The 22,313-nt window shown below is 42.6% G+C and overlaps 1 long non-coding RNA gene and 1 pseudogene across 1 annotated transcript; one reads left to right on the forward strand and one right to left on the reverse strand.

The window, feature by feature from the left end:
• The first annotated feature begins 7,578 nt into the window (after nucleotides 1-7,578).
• Nucleotides 7,579-8,154, forward strand: LOC103288052 (39S ribosomal protein L51, mitochondrial-like; annotated as a pseudogene).
• A 3,559-nt stretch (nucleotides 8,155-11,713) lies between these two features.
• LOC114232317 (uncharacterized) lies at nucleotides 11,714-22,270 on the reverse strand. The gene is made up of 2 exons (XR_003618350.2): nucleotides 21,992-22,270; nucleotides 11,714-11,992 (listed from the first exon to the last, which is right to left on the reverse strand). It is a non-coding gene; the product is annotated as an uncharacterized LOC114232317 (long non-coding RNA).
• Between the last annotated feature and the right edge of the window lie 43 nt (nucleotides 22,271-22,313).

Consider the following 22,313-nt stretch of genomic DNA (forward strand, 5'->3'; position numbering starts at 1 on the left):
AATAATATTTCTCAATATTGAAAAATTTTACTTAGTGGAGCTCCTTTCAAATCAGATGGATTCTTATCCACCAAGACAGTACTGTATCTTATTTTAATTTTATTTTTATTTATAACCACAAGTGAATTTTGTTTTCTAATCAAACCTAGGTCTCAATAAATACTACTTCTGCGTGAAGAAGAAACTTCCTAAATTAACTGTTGCTTGAGTAAGTGATTGACAATACAAAAAAAAAAAAAAAATCTGGCAAATATTGATGGAGTTGGCTTCTCTTGGGACTATCAGATTTATCAGATTGTTTGTTTTTATAAGTAAATCCACTTTTCCCAAACATTAGCAGTTAATAATTTTCCAAAAAAGAGAGAAATAAGCCAAAACATTTTAAATACAATAAAATGAAGCAAAACACAAAGAGATATGGTTTTCTTTAAACTCTTGGTACAGTTATTCAAACCAACTTCCTAATCAGGGTCAGCAAATAATACACATGCTTTAAAAAAAGAGAGAGAGAGAGAGAGAGAGAGAGAGAGAGAGAGAGAGAGAGAGAGAGAGACTTTTTTAAGTCTTTCTACACAGTGTTGAGGAGAAAGAAATTTTCCCCACTCTCCTGGGTTAGGTTCTTCCTGCTGGTCAAATAATCTATTGACATGAGACAGATTAATAAGACATAGTAGCCAAGTTGAATTACATATGAATATATGGGAAGCCCACATACATGAGGGACAGAAAGCTAAAATGAGGGAAGTGGCATTCTGAACTAAGGATGAGGTAAGACACATTGGGGTTTCAGAAGAGAGGAAGGTCACTCGTAGGATGAAAAGAGCAAATGTTCAGTGATTAGATGTTTGCCCTACGGTATAGATAGGTCATAAAAAAGTTATCTCTCCTACTATGGGCAAAGTCGAAAATTTTAATTAAGGGAGAAGTCAAAGTTTCCCGTGGGCCTGCAGGGTCTCAATTGTTTTCACCTCAAAATAATTCACATGCCAAAGTGGCACATCTTGAGGAGGCTTGTTCTGAATCCTTTCAATGGCTTGGTCTTCCCGAGTGTCTTCAACTATCCACGTCAGAACAGAGGTATGACGTGTTCCTTTATTCTATTCTGCCTCACCATATTTAAATTCACCAAGATTATCAAAATTGACAGAAATATTAATTTACCTAACAGTTCTGTTAACTTATCAACTTTACTTCACCAAGTTGGTTATATGCTGCATTAGAATTTTTTTCAGTATATAAAAGGATTTAAAGATGATTTTTGTCATTTATTTCTCATCACAAGCCTAAATTATTTATTATTAGCTTTAAATTTCATCCCACGATCATGTAATTCAATGTTAACATATGTAGAATATTTTATACTGTATTGTTTAGGGAATGAGGACAATTAAAAAGTCTGCACATGTTTAGTACAGATGCATCCCACCACAGGCCTAACTACATAATACCTGTCAGCAACAACATGACATTTTTTTCTGAATATTTTTTCAGTTCAAGTTTGTTTGTTTTTTCCTTTTCATTCATCCCCAACCCACTCCCTTTTAGAAACCATCACCTTGCTCTTGGTATCTATGGTTCTATTTTTTGTTTGTTCATTTGAAGTTTTTGTTGTTTTGTTTTTAGATTCCACATGTAAGTGAAATCACATGGTATTTATCTTTCTCTGTCTGACTTATTTCACTTAGCATAGTACCCTAAGTTCATCCATGTTGTCGCTAATGATAAGATTTCACTCTTTTAAAAAAAGGTTTTAGTGATTTTTAGAGAGACAGGAAGGGAGAGGGAGGGAGATATAGAAACATCAACAATGAGAGAGAATCATTGATCGACTGCTTCCTCCATGCCCCTACTGGGGATCAAACCTGAAACCGGGGCCATGTGCCCTGACTGAGAATTGAACCAGTGACCTCTTGGCTCATGGATTGACCACTGAGCAACACCAACCAGGCAAGATTTCATTCTTTTTTATAATATTTTAAAAAATTGATTTGAGAGAGAGAGAGAGAGAGAGGATTCGGGGGCGGGGGGAGAAACACCAATGTGAGAGAGAAACATGGATTGGTTGCCTCCCATACAGGCCCTGGGGATCAAACCTGAAACCTGGCTATGTGCCCTGATCAGGAATTGAACCCATGACCCTTTAGTGCATGGGATGATGCTTCAACCAACTGAACCACACTGTCCAGGGTTTCATTCTTTTTATTGCTGAGTAATATTCTATTATACTTACATGTGCATGCGTGTGTGTATTTGTGTATCACATTTTCTTTATCCATCTATTGATGGAACACCTATGTTGCTTCCATATCTTAGCCATCTATAATAATAAAAGCATAATATGCTAATTAGACCAGACATCCTTCCAGATGTTCTTCCAGATGATCTTCTGGGTGAAACCGTGGTGGCAGGGGCCGAGCCCCTTGCACAAATTTTGTGCATTGGGCCTCTAGTTATAAATTATGAGGCAAATAACATAGGAGTGCAAATATCTTTTTGAATTAGTGTTTTTATTTTCTTCTGATAAATACCCAAAAGTGGTATTGCCAGGTTTTATGGCAGCTCTGTTTTTTAATTTTTTGAGAAATTTACATGCTGTTTTCCATTGTGGCTGCATCAATTTATCATCTCTCCAACAGTGCATGAGGGTTCCCTTTTCTTTACATCCTCACCAAATTTATTAGTTTTTTTGATGACAGCTATTCTTAAAGGTATGAAGTGGTATCTCATTGTGGTTTTGATTTGAATATCCTTGATGATTAATGATGTTAAGTATCTTTTTATATGTCTGTTGACCATCTGTATGTCCTCTGGAGAAATGTCTTTTCAGATCCTCTGCCCATTTTTAAATTAGAGTGTTTGTTTTTTATATGTTAAGCTGTATGTGTTCCTTATATTAATTCCTTTAAAGATGTATCATTGGCAAATATCTTCTCTGATTCAAGTAGGTTGTCTTTTCCTTTTTCTGAAAGTTTCTTTTGGTGTGCAGAAACTTTTTAGTTTGATGTAGTCCTAATTGTTAATTTTTTCTTTTGTTTCCCTTGCTCAAGGAGACATATCCAAAAAGATATTGCTAAGATAAATGTCAAATAATTTACTGCCTATGTTTTCTTCTAGAGGTTTTATGGTTTTAGGTCTTACATTTTAAGTCTTTAATCCATTTGAATTTATTTTTGCAAATAGTGTAAGAAAGTGGTCCAATTTTTTTTTTACATGTATCCAGTTTTCCCTACACCACTTATTGAAGAGACTCACTTTACCTCATTGTTATAGATTAGTTGAGTATATAAGCAAGGGTTTGTTTCTGGGCTCTCTATTCTATTCCATCCCCTGCCAGCCATCTTGTGGTGGCCATCTTGTGCCCACATGGGGGCGGCCATCTTTGACCACATGGGGGTGGCCATCTTGTGTGTGTTGGAGTGATGGACAATTTGCATATTACCTATTACCTCTTTATTATATATGTTTTGATTATAGTAGCTTTGTAGTTTAGTTTGAAATCAGGGAGCATGATACATCCCACTTTGTTCTTTCTCAAGGTTATTTTTTGGCTTTGTGGGGTTCTTTGTGGTTCCATATAAATTTTAGGATTAATTGTTTTAGTTTGCAGAAGAATGCCATTGGTGTTTTAATAGGGATTGCATCAAATCTGTACATTGTTTTAAGTAGTAAAGAATTTTTTTTCTTAATTTCTTGTTCTGGTGGTTCATTATTGGTGTATAGAAACACAACATATTTCTGTATATTGATTTTGCATCCAGCTACTTTACTGAATTCATTATTTCTAATTGTTTTTCTTGGTAGAGTCTTTTGGGTTTTCTATATACTACTAGTGGCCCGGTGCACGAAATTCATGCACATTAAAAGGGGATTAATTAGAGGAAATAATTTAATATTGCTATTTGCCCTTTCTCTATAATAGAAGTGTCAGAGATGAAAGAAAATTAGTAAAATGTATATGAAAACCTTCCTCCTGTCAGAGTCTGGGACGCACCACGGGATCCAGAGTCAAGTCCCCGCCCATCCACATGCACCTCAAAATCGTGTGAAATCCAGACCCGGCTGGCCCCCCACATTGGGCTAGATCCAGACCCAGCCAGTCCCACCCTTGTCAAGCCCCGCTGGGCAGGAGGCGTAGCCTCAGGTCCCCTGGCCCGGTGCCAGGATGGGGGACATGGCCTGAGATCCCCTGTCAAACCCTGCTGGGTGGGAGGCATGGCCTGAGGTCCCCTGTCAAGCCCTGCCAGGAGGGGGGCGCAGCCTCAGGTCCCCCGGCCCAGCACCAGGAGAGGGGCTTAGCCTCAGGTCCCCCATCAAGCCCCACCTGGTGGGGGGCGCGGCCTGAGGTTCCCCTGGCCTGGCGCTGGGTTGGGTGAGCAGTCTGAGGTCCCCTAGCCCAGCTCCAGGATGGGAAGCGCACCTTGAGGTACCTCATTAAGCCCCGTCGGGTGGGGGGGCATGGTCTCAGGTCCCCTGGCCTGGTGCTGGGGTGGGGGACGCAGCCTGAGGTCTCCTGTCAAGCCCCATGGGGGCAGGGGAGGGCATAGCCTCTGGTCCCTGCTGATTGCTCGTTAAGGCTCCTGATGGGAACTTGGCCTCAGCTGTGGGTGCAGCCATCTTTGTGACGGAGTGATGGTCAATTATCATATTCCCTCTTTATTATATAGGATAGCATCATGTCATCTTCAAAATGTGACAATTTTACTTCTTTTTGATTTGGATGCCTTTTATGTCTTTTCTTATATGATTACTGTGGCTATACCTTCCAATACTATGTTAAATAGAAGTGATAGTGGGCATCCTTATAATAGCTTTGTGTAATCTACCCTTCTAAACTAGTGGCTAAGACACCCTGTAAGGCAGATTAACAAAAGAAGAACAAATAGAAGTATATTAACTAACATATGTAACTCACATATACATAGGAGATACACAGAGAAAAATGAGTAACTCCTCCATGTGGCTTAAGTCACCAGCTTACCTTAGACTAAAGACAAGGGAAAGAAAGGTGTGTGTGTGTGGTGTTGGGGAGAGGGGAGGTTACTAGGAAAAACATCATAATCAAGAGTGAACTTTGTTATGCAGATTTTAGTTGGTACCTTCTCCATTGATAGAGTGTCCTGTGATTTAGTCATGCTCCTCTTCTGTAGAGAAAGGAAATACCCTTATAGATGCAAGTTTCCTTTATATAAACAAATGTCCCTTACAAAAGAATAACTTCTATTCTTGTTTTCAGAGCTTTCCTTATATTTGCTGTTTCTCAATATAATTAGCTCAAAAGAATTTGCGCCAAAGAGACATATTTTGGGGTGACATATTCTGCTACCTGTCATAACAAAATTGCCAATCTGAATTTCAAATGAATCAGGCAAGTTAATTATTGTTTTTGAAGGTTACACTATTACCAGAAAGGGACTGGGCTCAGAGTGGGTGTGCCTCAGCTGGCCTGTAGTGTGTGGTTCTTGATTTCGTGCAGGAAAGATTCTGCAACACAAGTGCAAGTGATTTTGAGACGTTTATTAAAACTGGGGACAGTGAAACAAGGGCCTAGGATAGAAGAAGCAACAGGAGAGAGTAGGTGTGACTGCTTTGGCTCTCTAAAAACATTATGGGAAAGAAGTGAGCTAAGATGGGGCTGCCGTCAGCAATGGAGAGTTAGCGATAAGAGGGTCTTGGGAACAGGTTCAGGGGATTAGCCTGGGATGAGCTGCCACTACCCACTGCTCCCCTTGTTGTAAGTCTCATGGGGTCCCATAGAGTTTAGGAGGGGCATGCCTGTGGTGGGGGAAAGAGGAGGATGGGAAAGGCACTGCCATGTTCCTGGGAGGGAGAGCGTGTGCTGGGTCCTTCATCTTGAGGGGTTTTAAAGATTGGGAATTTAGAGGTGGTCCCAGGGAAGGATCTCAATAGAATATTCGTCAGATTTTCCAGGTGTATCCTTTCTCGGTCATGGTTTCCACTGATCGGTCAGCGCCAGGGCAGGGGGTCATCAATCATCTCAGCTGGTCCTGGCATTGCCAGACTGGTTTTGCTGCTTTCCTGGGCCTGGAGCTGAAATACAACTGAGGCCTAGATGTTATCTGTAGGAAGGAAAGATCAGGGTGTTTAAACCACATGACCGGCAATATGCCAGGGGAGGAACGGCCACCCTGGGGGTGAGGCCTGGTGCCAGTTTTTCCCATTGCTAGGCACAGGGGCCTTTCCACCCTGGTGACCTTCTGTATTTGGCTATAAATTACTCAGCCAGTTGTTCATCTATCTGTCAGTTTCCCTGTTCCACTGGCAAGGAATTTTTCCTAGCTTCTTACTATCCTCCTCAACACCATGTTTTACAACCATGTAAATGGTTGAATGGGATCAGGATATGCCACCCTATAATATGCCACTTGGACACATCAATTATTTAGAGCTGAGAGCAATTGAGAAACAGCTAGAATTAGAACTGTTGAAATAAATTTCTAGGCCCAAAATGGAGTCTCTCTTGCCCAGGGTGCCATGTCAGCAAACAAACTTACATCACTGTCACGTCCCTGTAATTGCTTCACTTGACCAGAAACCCAATATATTTAGTCAACCAATCCCCAAATGCCAACCCCCAAACGCCAAGCCTACTCTGAGCATTCTCACTCCAAACAAGTTTCACCAGGTGGCCCCAGCCAAGCAGATATTTTCTATTTGTTTCTCCCTTGTTCTTTATTCTTTATCCTATAAAAGCTTCTTGTCTTCTGCCCCATTTTGCAGTTCTTATGTCTACTTTACATAAGCATTAAATAAAGTTTGTTTGCTTAACCTTTTCTTTTTTTTAAACAGTTCTCTGCCTTTACTTCTGCTTAAAAGCAAGGCATAAATTTCTCCCTTTTCCTGTAACAGGAGGAGGAGAGCTATTCTTATCACCTGTCATAAACTGAGGCATATTAAAAATCCTGAGAGTTGATTTAAGCAAAAATTGATTTGACTGGAGCATCACCAAACCAGAAGTGGTTAGAAGTACTCTACCAATGGTAGCTGGGGCAAGACTTTTATAGAGAAGAAGTAGAAGTGAGGAAATTATTTGATTGGCTATAGCTTAAGTGGTTGTATTATTTGAAAAAGCCTAGTTGGTTGTTTGGGATTGGTTGTCCTTGGGTTTTGGTTTCTAATCCTGAGGCATTTCAGGCTTGGGTTTTGGTTTCCTTACGAAGGTTGCTAAGGCATCAGAACCACATCAGTCTAATGGCCTCCTTGTTAATTAATTTATCACATGAGAGATGGAGAGCTGGCACAGAAGTGAGTCTGCATAAGCAAACCTTACTCAAGTAACCCTTATCCTCCATTAGATCCCTCCATATATTTCCTAGTCACTTTTTCTGCCCTGGGAGCCCTAAACCCCTCTCCTTTGTCTAGTCATTTCTCCAGAATGTATCACCACCCTTTGTTAAAATGATATAGCCTCGAGAGCTACATGGGTAAGGCCCAAGATGGCTGCTTTCACCTAATACCTATATGAGGGAGGCATGAGCGGTTCCTGTCATCTCCTTGAAGGTCACGTCTGGCCAGCACTCTGCTATAGCTGTATGCTGCTGTAGGGGAGAGACGAGAACAATGGCAGGGTGCCTCGCTGCGGACCAGGAAGGCGCCTATGGAGCTGGGTGCCCCAGGCCTGCAGAAGTTTCTCTCTGGGTGTTCCTGACTTGTATTTTGTAAGGCACACCGTCCCGTCCCCCAAAGTGGTTGACTGTTGGAACGAGAAGAGGGCCATGCTTGGGGTGTATGATAACATCGGGATCCTGGGAAATTTTGAAAAGCACCCCAAAGAACTAATCAAGGGCCCCAAATGGCTTCGAGGCTGGAAGGGAAATGAATTGCAGTGTTGTATCCGAAAGAAGAGAATGGTTGGAAATCGGATGATCAGTGATGACCTACACAACCTTAACAAACGCATCAGCTATCTCTACAAACATTTTAACCGACGTGGAAAGTACCAGTAGAAAAGTAAGCTGGGGACTGTGGAAGAGGCATATCTCACATCCAGGATGTTTCAGTATAACTGTTAGCCAAATGAGTGTCTGAGGCTTGGAAGAAAATTCAGAGACAGAAGAGGAACATTTTGAAGAAATGCTGTCTCATCAAAGTTCTTGATGACTAACTACATTGTGTGGAAAATTATGAACATCTAAGACTGAGTAAAAAAAAAATGAATCATAAGAGCCTCTGAATATGACGTTTTAGGAATACTGTTACCATGTTATTCTTTTGTATTTTCCTTTTTTACTAATACATATGCACCAGAATGAAATATGATAAAAATCTCTATATAAATCTATGCTTTCAATAAACATAAAAACAGTTCTATGATAATATATATATCTTCCCAGTCTAATCACTTCAAGTTTTTCACTTCTTTTTTGGTAAAATTCTTATGCACATATATGTATTAACATTAATAAAAATGGTTCATCTTTTTTCCTGTTAATTTGTTTTCTGTTGGTTTGAGTTGCACTTCCTCAGGCACTTAAGCTAAGAAAGGAGAGGCACTTAAGCTACAAGGTAAAAGGAAAAGACTGTATTGTCCAATGTTACTCCTTAATTATCGTTCCAGATTAATTTTTTGTTTGCTTGTTTCTGTCAACTAAGTGTCGATTTTATATGTTAATCAAAATCTGTCAAATAAGATACACTTTTGGGTCCAATTTAGCCAATTAATCCCATAACAAACATTGTCCTTAACTATTTTTTAAAAGTATACCATGTTATTTTTTATGTAATCTTGCAAATGCTAATATTAAACATATTTTAATATAATTTAGGAGTGATAACATGAATGAGGTGATAGCCCAGAGTTATCAGGTAGCCTTTGTCTCTCTTAACAAAGAAAATACTTTTCTTAATATAATAGATATAGAGGAGGTAGTGCAGGAAGGAGGAAGAGTGGAGGAGAAAGAGAGAGAAAGAGAGAGAGAGAGCCTTCCTTGTCCACCCAGAATATTTTTTACACAACAATAATTTAAGCATTAATAACTATTATGTTAAGTACTTTATCATCTCTCATTGCTTGCTCCCACTACCATCTCTGTGGTGATAAGACATTTTCAAATTTGTATTTCACAAAGGACTATTTACTTCAGCTCTGACTAAAATACTCTAGATTTTCAGGCTATCCTAAGCAATCTTGAATTTAAGCAATGAACTTTTTGAATTTGATCTCCTCTGGAATCTTGTACCACTAAATTTCTATCAAATCACAAGGGGGAGATGGAAGTGTGCTAGGTGTAGATTCAATACAACTCATCATTCTAATTATGCTGCCTATGGAGGCCAGAGGGCTAGCTGTCAAGACCTCAGGAAGTTTACTTTCATTGGTAAATCCACTGGGGTATAAGCTCTGAACCTTTGCTTTGCAGGCTCAAAACTTGAATTTTTGTCAGCACATTAAAAGTAAAGTCTTCTCTTGGCAAACTCATATAATCTAAGCTTACAGAGACTCAAATGTCATTTTATTAATTTACAATGGGCAATGAAATATTCATATGGATTGTATGCTTACATCAACAGAACCAGTGCATTTACTCTTTAAAGGAAAATCTACCCAGGAAGCCAATTATAATTGAAAATAGGGGTGGGGGTGGTGTCTGCTTTCAGAACAAGAGGAGGTAGTTGAATGATGCACTTCAGGGACAAACTTGTCATGTAGCCCAGAGTGTTTTGAGTCTGTGAAGGTCTCTTCTCTCCCACAATAAGGTTGAGTACAAATTGGAGGAACACATAGGCCATATAGCTTAGTTTTGGGGGAGGGTGTGAGAATTGCGGATGAGAAGGAATTAGACAGACAAAGGGAAGGTGAATGTAGGGAACATTTCAGGCATATGGAATAGCATAGTTAGTGGTCCAAAAGTAAGGAAAGGATTGTGATGAGCCAGAAAATTGCGATGCCTGAAGTGACAGTGTAAAGAAAATAATGGAAGTAGATTAAGGGTGGAGGGGTAGCTGGGGCAGGAGCATGTGGAGATTTGTTAGCCACAGTAAGGAATTTGGACTTTTATCCTCAAACTAATGGGACTAGTAAAGAATTTTGAGTAGGGGGGTAGTGATATTTTAGAAAGATCACTCTGGCTGCATTGTAGAGAATGAATTGGCAACTCAGATTAGAAAAGAATGTCTTAAAAATGGGGTGACATGAGCTAGCATTCATAGGACTGGGTGATTAATTGAATATAGGCAGAAATAAAAGGTGAACAAAAAATGACACTCAGATTTGTAGCTTGGGCATGGGGTTAACACTATAATACAGGAATCCAGGAGCACATAGAGAAGTGAATGAAGGATGGGCAGAATAAAAGGTAGGTTAAACATTTTTAATTGATCTTGAGGATTCCATTGGATATCAAAGTGGGTTTATTCAATAGGTTGTTAAATATTTGGGTTTTATATTTCTAAGAGAGAGCCGGTCTGCAAATTTGGGGGACCCCAGCAAATAGATAATATGCAATGGAAACCTTAAGAGTGTCCGGCAAACCATTGAGAATGTATGGGAGGTAGGTAATAGTGGTCCTGTAGCTGAAAATCTAGGTGCAGTCCATCTTGTTTAACCAAATTATTAAAATCAATAAGTAATAATACCAGGTCACTCTTCTGTGTACATTCTGGCATATTCCTTCCAAAGTTGAGTAGTTCTAATACTAGAAGCTTGAAGTTCAAGTTCATGATATGATTTTTTTCAAACTAAGCAACTTCTTTGAAAGCATATTGAGCTAACAATTACATGAAAAAATATTCCACTTGTATCTATTAAACAGCTTTATGCTAGCCTTAGAAGTCACACAGTGACTATGCATTTGAAGCAAGTCACTGAGTCCAGCCTACCTTCAAGAGAAGGGAAATCAGATTCTACCTTTTGGTGAAAAGTGTTAGAGAATTTGGAGATCAGATTAAAATCACCACAGATTTATAAATCAACAAACAGGTGCTGGCGAGGATGAGGGGAAAAGGGAACCCTAGCACACTATTGGTGGGAATGCAGACTAGTGCAGCTACTGTGGAAAACAGTATGGAGTTTCCTCAAAAACTTAAAAATGGGACTGCCTTTTGACCTAGCAATCCCACTTCTAGGAATATATCCTAAGAATCCTGAAACACCAGTCAGAAAGAATATTCGTACCCCTATGTTCATAGCAGCATTGTTTACAATAGCCAAGATCTGGAAACAGCCCAAGTGCCCATTAGTAGATGAGTGGATAAAAAAGCTATGATACATTTACACAATGGACTACTATGTTGCCATAAAAAGGAAGGAACTCTTACCTTTGACAACAGCATGGATGGACTTGAAGAGTATTATGCTAAGCAAAATAAGCCAATCAGAGAAAGACAAATGCTATACGATCTCACTTATGGAATCTAATGCACAAAATAAACTGATGAACAAAATAGAACCAGAGACATGGATACATGGTACAGATTGAGATACTAGAGGGGAGGTGGGAAGGGTGGATGGCATGAAAGAAAGTTAAGAGAATAGCCAAAGAATATATATGCATAGCCCAAGTACACAAACAACAATGTGGTGAGGGCCCAAAGGGAAGGGAGGGTGGGGTCTGGGTGGAGGTGATCAAAGTGGGAGAAGGCGGGGCAAGGGGGGACATTTGTAATAATGTCAATGATAAAAATAAAATATAATAGAACTCATTTATCAATAATGGCTGTCACAATCAATAAGCTCCAAATTTAATGCACATATTGCTCATTGAAAAGTTTTTTTTCCTTTATTTTTAAAACAAGACAAATTTATTATCTTACAGTTCTAGAGGCCAATAGACTGCAATCAGTTTCACTAATCTTAAGTCAAGGCATCTTCAGGGACTGATCCTTTCTGGAGACTCACGGGAGAATGCTTTCTTGCCTTTTCTAGCTTCTGCAGGCAGCCTGCATTCCTTGGTTTTTGGTTCCTTGCATCATTACAACCTCTTGCTTTCGTTGTCACATCTTCCACTTTCTCTTTTTGGTCAAATCTCTAGTCTTTCTTTAAAAAAAAAAAAAAGTGGCAAAATGTAATATCATTAAATTTATCATTTTATTCATTTTTAAGTGTACTCTTCAGTGGCATTAAGTACATTCATATTGTTGTGTAACAATTCCCACCATCCATTTTCAGAACTTTTGAAATGAAAAGAATTTTAAAATGTTGAACATTATTTTTATACATTTCCTTTCAGTGTGGTATAAGGAAGGAATCACAGCTTTGTAGTCATGGACATGTTTCAAACTTCTGATCCTCACTGAATTCACCTATGATATTTAATGTAGAGCTGTAGACATAAAATATGACATACTATTTGCTCTTAGTAGCTTAGATCTAGTATGTATGAACACATAGAATCTAATTTATTTTCCAGCCTTTCTTAGAGTGAGGATAGTTTAACTCTTTTTGACTCAAGGTCTCACTGTTGTGTCTCTGGAGGCTGAACTTGTTCTACTCACTGCAACTATAAGTTTCCTTGCTCTGTATCTTGCCTCTTTGGGTTGGGCCAGTGGAAAGTGCCAGCAAGAAATCTAGGATGTACTAGTAGGAAGGGAGTGAGGCCAGTGCATATATTTGCTTGGTACTCTCCCTTCCATGTCTAAGAATTTTCTAAATATTCCTCTACTTAAGATCAAAGCTCCTGTCCTTCAGCTCTTTTTCATAATTCTCTTTGGATTCTAGTTATTGCTCTCTCTTCTTGCACCTTCAGGCTCTGTCCAACTAGATAGATGGTAGCTCCTGCTATTGCTAACCTACGTGCACTTTACCATTTCTTACTGATTTTCTTAACCTTTGATCATACTTGCTTAAATAGTCCCCTCCTTTAAAATATCTTCAATTACACTTTTTTTTCTGGGCCCCTAACCAATACTCCCCCCTTTTTTTATGAAATAAATCTCACTCTGACCCCCATTATATAAAACATAAAAATGAAGCTACATCAGCTGATACAAGCTAAATAATGCAGGACCTTGATTTCTCTCTTCTTCCTATCAAAGTTAGGGCTTGGAGGGACACATTTATAAAAACAATGGACTTGGGGAAAAGCTTTTTCTTCTAGGTTTTTTGGCTGATCTAATAATTAAATTGATATAAGACAGATTAACAGAGAAAAACAAATAAAAGTTTAATAATATGTATACCTTCCACACACATGGAAAAGACAAAAGAAGATGTTAGGGGTAGAGAGAGTCAATTCTAGGAGGTTACCAGAAAAGACACCTTAAGTGAGGGCAAGGTTTTTCTGCAGATTTCAGTTATTGCCTTCTCTATTGATAGGAGTTTCTAGAGATTGAGTCTTGTTTCTCTTCTTGCTATAGAGAGGGAGACACCCTTATCAATGGAGATTTCCCTTTTACACGTAAATGTCTCATATAAAGGGTAACTTCTACTTGATTTTCAGAGCTTCTCCCATATCCACTCCTTCTTAAAAATAACCAGCCTAAAATTATACTCATGCCAAAAAGACATATTTTGGAGTGGCAAATTTTGCTCCCTTCAGTTCCATTTCTACAGTTCACACACACTGCCTTTGGTGACTTGTTACATTTGGTTGGCTATTCAGCTAGCAGGTCCACAGATCAGTCTCAGAAGACCGATAAGAATGATGATTAGGATTTGACTGAACATCAATTTCACTTGGATTTACTACTATTTCATTTTTATTTTTTGCAAACAGGCAATGCAAAGATATTTGCAAGATCAAAAGGATGAGTTATCCTAGATCCCTATTGCCTTCCTAGTTCCCAAAATGTATGGTTTTAGAAAACCCACACAGAATGATACGTCTACCAGGTCAGAAAGTCCCAACCGTGAACTTTCTGTATATGACTGGAGGAGCCACATCGGCTCTCAAAAGTTCCTTCCTATTTATCAGACTAGAGGCCCAATGCACGAAATTTGTGCAAGAATAGGCCTTCCTTCCCCTGGTTGCTGGCACCAGCTTCCCTCTGGCACCCAGGACCCAGGCTTCCCTCCAGCCACCGCCAGGCGCCCGGGACCCAGGCTTCGCTTGCAGCCCCAGCTTCATCCAGAAGGTCATCCGGAGGATGTCTGGTCTAATTAGCATATTATGCTTTTATTATTATAGATGGAAATTTTTGTGCCATCTCTACATGATTCCATAGTCTATTTTGTACTCCACCAACTTGTGGTTTAAATACAATAGACTTGGCCATGGCCTATCATATATATTTTAAGAGCATTGTTTTTAATATATCTTAAAACATAACTATTATTTTGGATTTTCCCTAAACCTGACTCCAAAGAAATTCAATGGAGACCTGATACTTTTCTTGAGGTTGATCAAGTCAGCTAGAATATGAAGAAAACTAGTAAGGATTTCTGGAGAATCCCTGTGTCTCCCCATTTCTTTGAAGTCTTCCCCTTTGCTTCTTCCTCTTCCTATCCTCAAGAGCTGAAAAAAAAAAGCACAAATTAATACTAAGCTTTTGAGTAGTTGGTTAAAAGTGAATAAACAATTCCGTTAAGTTAAAAAAAAAAAGATCTACTTGATGCCAAATAGCTGGTTAGTAGTCCTGTGTGAATTCCTTAGAATCCCTAAACTATTTTTGCCTTCCTTATACAGACCTATTATCTGTACTTTGCTTGTTGTGTTGTGATTTTTCATGGATTTGCTTCTAATTGCAAATGAATTATTTGGTTGCCACACAAGAAATTAGCAAGAGGAAAAATGTTATAATTTATAGAAGGTTGAAAATAGGTTGTTTCCCATAAATATTGAAAAAATTTGAAGAGTCAAAAAACATACATACATATCAAAAGAAAAAAGAATATCAAACCAGATGAAAAGACTGTTGGATTGCTCTCAAAATGGTTAGATTTGGACTATATCTTCACAAGTAGGAAGATATTAGTTTGAGGAACCCTGTAAAGCAACTCTTCCTATCTAATAAAAGGGTAATGTGCAAATTAACTGTCACTCCGTCAAAGAGATGGAGGTTCCCATAGCCACAAGATGGCAGTGCCCAGTCCTCTCAGCCCCACTGGAGTCCCTCAGTCCCGGGGGGGGGGGGGGGGGGGGCGGCGGGGCGGCTGCTGAGAGTGGGCAGTGTGAGCGGCCTGGCAGAATGCTTGCTTCATTCCCCTAGCTGCCCTCCTCTGCCAGCCCGGTCACCCCTAACTGCCCTCTCTGCTGGCCTGATTGCTCACAACTGTCCTCCCCTGCAGGCTTAGTCCCCCCCAACAGCCCTCCTCTGCCGGCCCAGTCACCCCTAATTGCCCTCCCTGCTTGCCTGATCACCCACAACTGCCCTCCCCTGCTGGCCTGGTTCCACCCAACTGCCCTCCCCTGAAGGCCTGGGTCCCACCCAACTGTCCTCCCCTGCAGACCTGGTCCCCTCCAACTGCCCTCCCCTGCAGGCCTGGTCCCCCTCAACTGCCCTTCCCTGCTGTCCTGGTCTCCCCCAACTGTCTTACCCTACAGGCCTGGTCCCCCCCAACTGACCTCCCCTGATGGCCTGATCGCCCACAACAGCCCTCCCCTGCAGGCCTGGTCTACCCCAACTGTCCTCCCCTGCAGTCCTGGTCCCCTCCAACTGCCCTCCCCTGCAGGCCTGGTCCCCCTCAACTGCCCTCCCCTGCTGTCCTGGTCTCCCCCAACTGTCTTACCCTACAGGCCTGGTCCCCCCCAACAGCCCTCCCCTGCTGGCCCAGTCACCCCTAACTGCCCTCCCTGATGGCCTGATCGCCCACAACTGCCCTACCCTGCAGGCCTGGTCTACCCCAACTGCCCTCCCCTGAAGGCCTGGGTCCCCCCCAACTGTCCTCCACTGCATGCCTGGTTGCTCCCCCCGCAACTGCCCTCCCCTGCAGGCCTGGTCTCTCCAACTGCCCTCCCCTGCAGTCCTGGTCCCCCTCTACTGCCCTCCCCTGGTGGCCTGGTCCCCCCCAACTGCCCTCCTCTGAAGGCCTGGATCCCCACAACTATCCTCCCCTGCAGGCCTGGCCCCCCCAACTGCCATCCCCTGCAGGTCTGGTCCCCCCAACTGTCCTCCCCTGCAGGCCTTGTCCCCCCCAACTGTCCTCCACTGCAAGCCTGGTCCCCCCCAACTGCCCTACCCTGCAGGCTTGGTCTCCCCCAACTGCCCTCTCCTGAAGGCCTGGGTCCCCCCCAACTGTCCTCCACTGCAGGCCTGGTACCTACCCCACACACACAACTGCCCTCCACTGCAGGCCTGGTCTCCCAACTGCTCTCCCCTGCAGTCCTGGTCCCCCTCAACTGCCCTCCCCTGCTGTCCTGGTCTCCCCCAACTGTCCTCCCCTGCAGGCCTTGTCCCCCCCAACTGTCCTCCACTGCAGGCCTGGTCCCCCCCAACTGCCCTACCCTGCAGGCCTGGTCTCCCCCAACTGCTCTCTCCTGAAGGCCTGGGTCCCCCCCAACTGTCCTCCATTGCAGGCCTGGTACCTACCCCCCACACACAACTGCCCTCCACTGCAGGCCTGGTCTCCCCAACTGCTCTCCCCTGCAGTCCTGGTCCCCCTCAACTGTCCTCCCTTGCAGGCCTGGCACCCCCCCAACTGCCGTACCCTGGAGGCCTGGTCCCCCCAACTTCCTTCCCCTGCTGGGCTGGTTCCACCCCCCAACTGCCCTACCCTGCAGGCCTGGGTCCCCCCAAACTGTCCTCCACTGCAGGCCTGGTACCCTCCCAACTGCCCTCCTCTGCTGGCCCGGTCACCCCTAACTGCCCTCCCTACTTGCCTGATGGCCCACAACTGCCCTCTTCTGCAGGCCTGGTCCCCCCCCAACTGCCCTCCCTTGCTGGCCTGGTCTCCCCCAACTACCTCCTCTGCTGGCCTGGTCACCCCTAACTGCCCACAACTGCCCTCTCCTGTTGGCCATCTTGTGGTGGCCATCTTGTGTCCACATGGGGAAGCCATCTTTGACCACATGGGGGCGGTCATCTTGTGTCTTGGAGTGATGGTCAATTTGCATATTACTCTTTTATTAGGTAGGATAATAAAAGCCTAATATGCTAAGTGGCTGGTTGTCCAGTCGTCCATTCAACCAATCAAAGTGTAATATGCTAATGATATGCTAAGGGCACTCAACCACTTGCTATGATGTGCACTGACCACCAGGGGGCAGACAGTCAACTGGTCGACCAGTCGCTATGATGTGCACTGACTTCTAGGGGGCAGATGCTCTGACCGATAGGTTAGCTTGCTGCTGGGGTCTGACCAATCGGGACTGAGCGAGATGGGCCAGACACACCCTGGAGCCCTCCCGTGGTCCCTCTCTGGATGGCCAACCTCCTACGTCCCTCCCGGCCCCGAGATCATGCACTGGTGGGGTCCCTTGGCCTGGTCTGCATCCTCTTGCAATCCGGGACCCCTTAGGGAATGTCAGAGAGCCAGATTTGGCCAGATCCCACAGCCCAGGCCAAAGGACCCCACTGGTGCATGAATTCGTGCACTAGGCCTCTAGTGTAGGATATAAAACTGAAAGCAACAAGTGAACAAACAAACAAACAAAAACTCATAGACACAGACAACAATATGGTGGTTACCAGAGGGAAAGGAGAGTGTGGGGGGAGGTAGTAAAGGGTTAAGGAGGTCAAATATATGGTAATGGAAGGAGATTTAACTTTGGGTGGTAAATACACAATTCAATATACATAGGATATGCCATAGAATTTTACACTTGAAACCTATATAATTTTATTAACCAATGTCACTCCAATCAATTTAAGAAATAAAAAGATAGACAGTAGAGAAGTTATCAAATGAGTCTGAGAAGGAATGGTCATTGAGGAGAAAAGCAAAGTATATTGTCAAGGAAGCCAAGAGAATAAAATAATTCAAGGAGAGAGTAGTCTACTATTTTGAATGTAAATGAGAGTCAAAGTAAGAAACAATAAAGTTGTCACTGGATTAGGCAACATGGAGGTCATTTGTGATCCTAACTTGAGCAGTCTCATTGGAGTAGGTGAGAAGGTTTGACTGGAGTGGGTTAAAAAAGAAAATGCAAGGTAAAAGTGAAACAACTGTTATCAACTGTGAAAGCCATTTTGGTGATCTAGAGAAAGAAGGCAGGAGGAGAGTGTAACAGGACTGCTGCTGGCCTGTGCTGGGTTCCTACCTGAGGTCTGTGGCTATACAAATAATGTAAAATGAGCCAAATTGCCCCAGTTGTATATGTGCATCTCTAGTGATATTAAGCACAGAGTAGGTGGATAGTTGGGTTTGGCTTCTGCTAGATGAAAACAACAGAGGAAGAGAGAGGTGAAAAAGTTAAATATATTTACAAAGGTGGGGGGATTATAAAGTTGGATCATACAAAACTAGATTTTGATGGAAATGAGGACTCTAGGGAAATGGGTGGTAGTAAGAAAGTAAGAGGATCCAAAGGACTGGAGGTCTTGGTGAAGTCAAAGAACTGATGGAATCCTAATATATAAAAAGCCAGGGGCTGTCATGACAGAAACAACCGGACGGATGACTGAACAGCAGGCTGCGTGGGGCGATCAGGCCAGCGGGGGGGTTAGTGAGGGACGACCAAACGACTGAACAGCAGGCTGTGTGGGGCGACCAGGCTGGCGGGGGGTTAGTGAGGGATGACCAAACGACTGAACAGCAGGCTGCATGGGGGACCAGGCCGGCAGAGGAGGGCAGTTGGGGGAGACCAGGCTGGCAGGGGGGGCAGTAAGGGGTGACCAGGCTAGCAGTGGGAGCAGTAAGGGGCGACCAGGCCAGCGGGGGGGGAGGGGCAGTTGGGGGTGACCAGGCCAGTAGGGGGGGGCAGTAAGGGGCAACCAGCCGGTGCAGGGGGGCAGTTAGGGGTGACCAGGCTGGCATGGGGGAGTAGTTGAGGACAATGAGGCCAGCAGGGGGGCCAGTTAGGGGTGATCAGGTCGGCAGGCAGATGAGTCGTTAGGAACCAGCGGACTTGAATTGCGAGAAGGATGTCCGACTGCTGGTTTAGGCCCAATCCCACCACAGGGATCGGGCCTAAACCGTCAGTCAGAAATAACCCTAGGGATCCCAGATTGGAGAGGGTGCAGGCTGGGCTGAGGGGACTCCCTTCCCGCCGCCCTCTCCCTCTGCCCCCCCTCCTGTGCATGAATTTTGTGCACTGGGCCTCTAGTATTGGCATAAGAGAGCTGAATGAATAGGATTTAGTGGCCAGATAGGGTAAAAGACCTGTTATGTGTGGGAAGCTGCTAGATTAGTGAAGGGTATTTTTACACCCACTGCTTATTTTCTTTGGCCATAATCAAGTTCTCTAGCCTATTATTCCAGTGATGGAGTTATCATAAATTGCAGGTGTGGACTGAAAGGGGCCACAAGCTAACCTAACTCAGGGAAGGCCTGTGTGGTGGCCTTGCAAACTAAGAGACCTAAAGTAACCATGAAGGATCGTGTGAAATTAAAACCTTTTAATTGAAAAGCAGTTTACTAGTATAGTGGGTAGTCATGTCCTAGGCCAGTATCTTTCCTGAAAAAGGTCAACTTCATCTTTACTGAACTTATTTCTTTTTGCATCTAAGAGAACATACCTGTAGAATATCAGGGTAACTTGTAACTTCTCTTTTCCCAGACTCCGAGGGCACAACCAATGTGCAGGGTGCCAGGGCAGAGACCACAAATTCCCTCATTGTTATTGTTATCTTGTTAATTGTTGACTATTAACTATCCTATATCCACTTATGTAAAAGAAGTATGTATCTATCATTTTACTTTTTATTCAATCCCAGAGGTTTCCCCACATTGCTTTCTTCTGCCTCCCTAATCTATCAGCAATGAAATTCACGTTATCACTTACATCTCCTCTTTTGATTGTAATGTATAAATCAAGGTGAAAAACCACCATTCTCTAGAGCTTTATCTCAATATGTTGAGATTCTGCTTCCTGGCAATTTTCGACAGTTTGACTCAAACTCACAAAAATTCTTTACAGGTTTGTGTGTTTCTTACGTTAACACAGGAGATCACACAGATTTTTTTAATAACCCAGTTGCTAAGATGAGAGTCTATTTATTAGAGGATTCCATAGAAGAATTCCAGTAAAGATGATCTTAGCTTGTGACATTATAAGCAGCTTTAAACAAATTTAATTTTTGAAAAACAAAAAAGAGAAACAAATATCATTTTAAATGGAAAAAAAAAAGTGTTTTCTTTCTCTATTTACAATACTTTTGACACCAAATGTATGGGGTTTTATTCCACACCAAGCAATTCTCCAATTTTCTGGACACCAACTGGGTGTCCTACAATTCAGTTCAATTCTGGCACTATCTACGCAGAGTTAGCACAGACTCCAGAGAACAGCCTCCACTTCAGACACCAGTCAAAAGTCCTAAGTTGTCACCTTTTCTCTTACCAACTGGCTATAATTTGGGGGTTCCCACAACATCATCCTTGGGTTCAATAACTTTTTATAACAGCTCAAAAGAACTCAGAGAAATACTTCACTTACTATTACCAGTTTATTATAAAGGAAGGATACAACTCAGGGAGAGCTTAAATAGAAGAGATGCATAGGGCAAGTTATGAAGCAAGGGGCTCAGAGCTTCTCTTTTCTCTCCAGGCACACCATTCTCCCAGTACCTTGATGTGTTCACCAACCTGGAAGTTCTCCAAACCTCATTGTTCAGCTTTTTTTTTTTTTTTTAATGGAAGTTCCATTACATAGGCATAATTTATTGCCTATTGGTAATGAATTCTTCCAGCCCCTCTTCCCTTCTGTAGGTGGAGGGGGTGGGTCTGAAAATTTAACCTTTTTAAAAATATATTTTTATTGATTTCAGAGAGGAAGGGAGAGAGATAGAAACATCAATGATGAGAGAGAAACATTGATAGGCTGCCTTCTGCATGCTCCACACTGGGGATCGAGCCGGCAACCTGGGTATGTGCCCTGACTGGAATCGAACCCTGACCTCCTGGTTCATAGGTGGATGCTCAACCACTGAGCCATGCCAGCCAGGCTGAAAGTTTATACCTTCTAATCATGCCTAGGTCTTTCTGGAGATCAACCCCAATCCCAAAGCTATCTATGGAGCCCAGACCAGAAGTCATCTCATTAGCATAAAAAAAGACACTTATTACTCTGAGGATTTTAAGGATCTTAGAAGCTCTGGTGTCAGGAACCAGGGTCCAAGGTCAAATACTAGAATGAAAGATGCTCCTGGCACCCTAATAGTGAGAAAATTACAAAGGTTTTTCTGTGTCAGGAACTTGGGGCAGACACCAAATATATACTTATCATATCACACAGTTTTATCACTTTAGTTGGTGAAAATATTTCCCATATTGTATGAAAACAATGCACCTGTGTCTGGAAAGATGGAAAAGTGTGCATTTTGCTCTGTTTGCCTGGAAGTATTTAAGTGTCTATTATCAATAGTGATTAATAACATATTAGTTGGAGGCATGACTCTTTTGCTGCACTATAGGCACACAAAAATAGAACGTTTGGGATAGAAACAACATGTTACATCATATACTACTTTACACTTCACAAAACACTTTTGCATTAACTCATTTGATAATAATATTTGTTGCATCTTTTCAACAAATACTATAAATACTTTCCAATAAGCACTCTATTCATTGCTTTTTATATTTCAGCCACCACCCCCCCCAGGTAAATTACATTATTCCCTCCAGTTCCCTATAAAATCAAACCTCTTAGATTGTGAATACTAGCAGAATGGTAGGACTCTGAAGCTGTGATTTTTTACTTTGAATAATGACATCATTCCAGTCTTAAGTCCAAGCCCTTGTTTTGACACGTTGTTTATCTGTGACCTCATTATTTTTTCTTACTCTATAAAACAGACACATTAATGCCGATTCCCTTCATATATCTATTATCAGAAAAGGGTTTACACTTTCTTAGAATGGGCTGAACGTGGGCTTTAGAAAGACATGTTAGCGACATCAGTCCATTAAATAATGTTGCTATAGTCCTCCCTCCCCCTCAAAAAAAGAAAACACTCAAACTTCTCTTTGCTAACTACAGTTCCAGTGTCTTCCTACCCTTTCTCCTGATTCTTTACTTTCTGAAGCAGGAAGGAAGTAGGGATAAGACACCAGGAGTCTGTCAAGGGCACCCAAGTCCCACAGCGATTCTCTCCATTGCTTCCACCCAGGCGCTTCCAGCAGAAATAAGAATCCAGTCCATTCTCCTCTAGGCCCGGGTCACATGGACAAATTTTACAGAACGGCCTGAGGTGCCGTAGCAGGGTGCCCATCCCGGAACCTCCTTCTCCGGTCACGGCCAGGGACGCCCACCCCGGGCCCCAGGGTTCCCCACCCGCCCCCCTAGCGGGCATGTGGTGGGAGCGCGGGCGCGGCCTCC

The sequence above is a fragment of the Eptesicus fuscus genome, chromosome 7 (assembly GCF_027574615.1).
Source record: "Eptesicus fuscus isolate TK198812 chromosome 7, DD_ASM_mEF_20220401, whole genome shotgun sequence".
NCBI classification, from domain to species: Eukaryota; Metazoa; Chordata; class Mammalia; order Chiroptera; family Vespertilionidae; genus Eptesicus; species Eptesicus fuscus.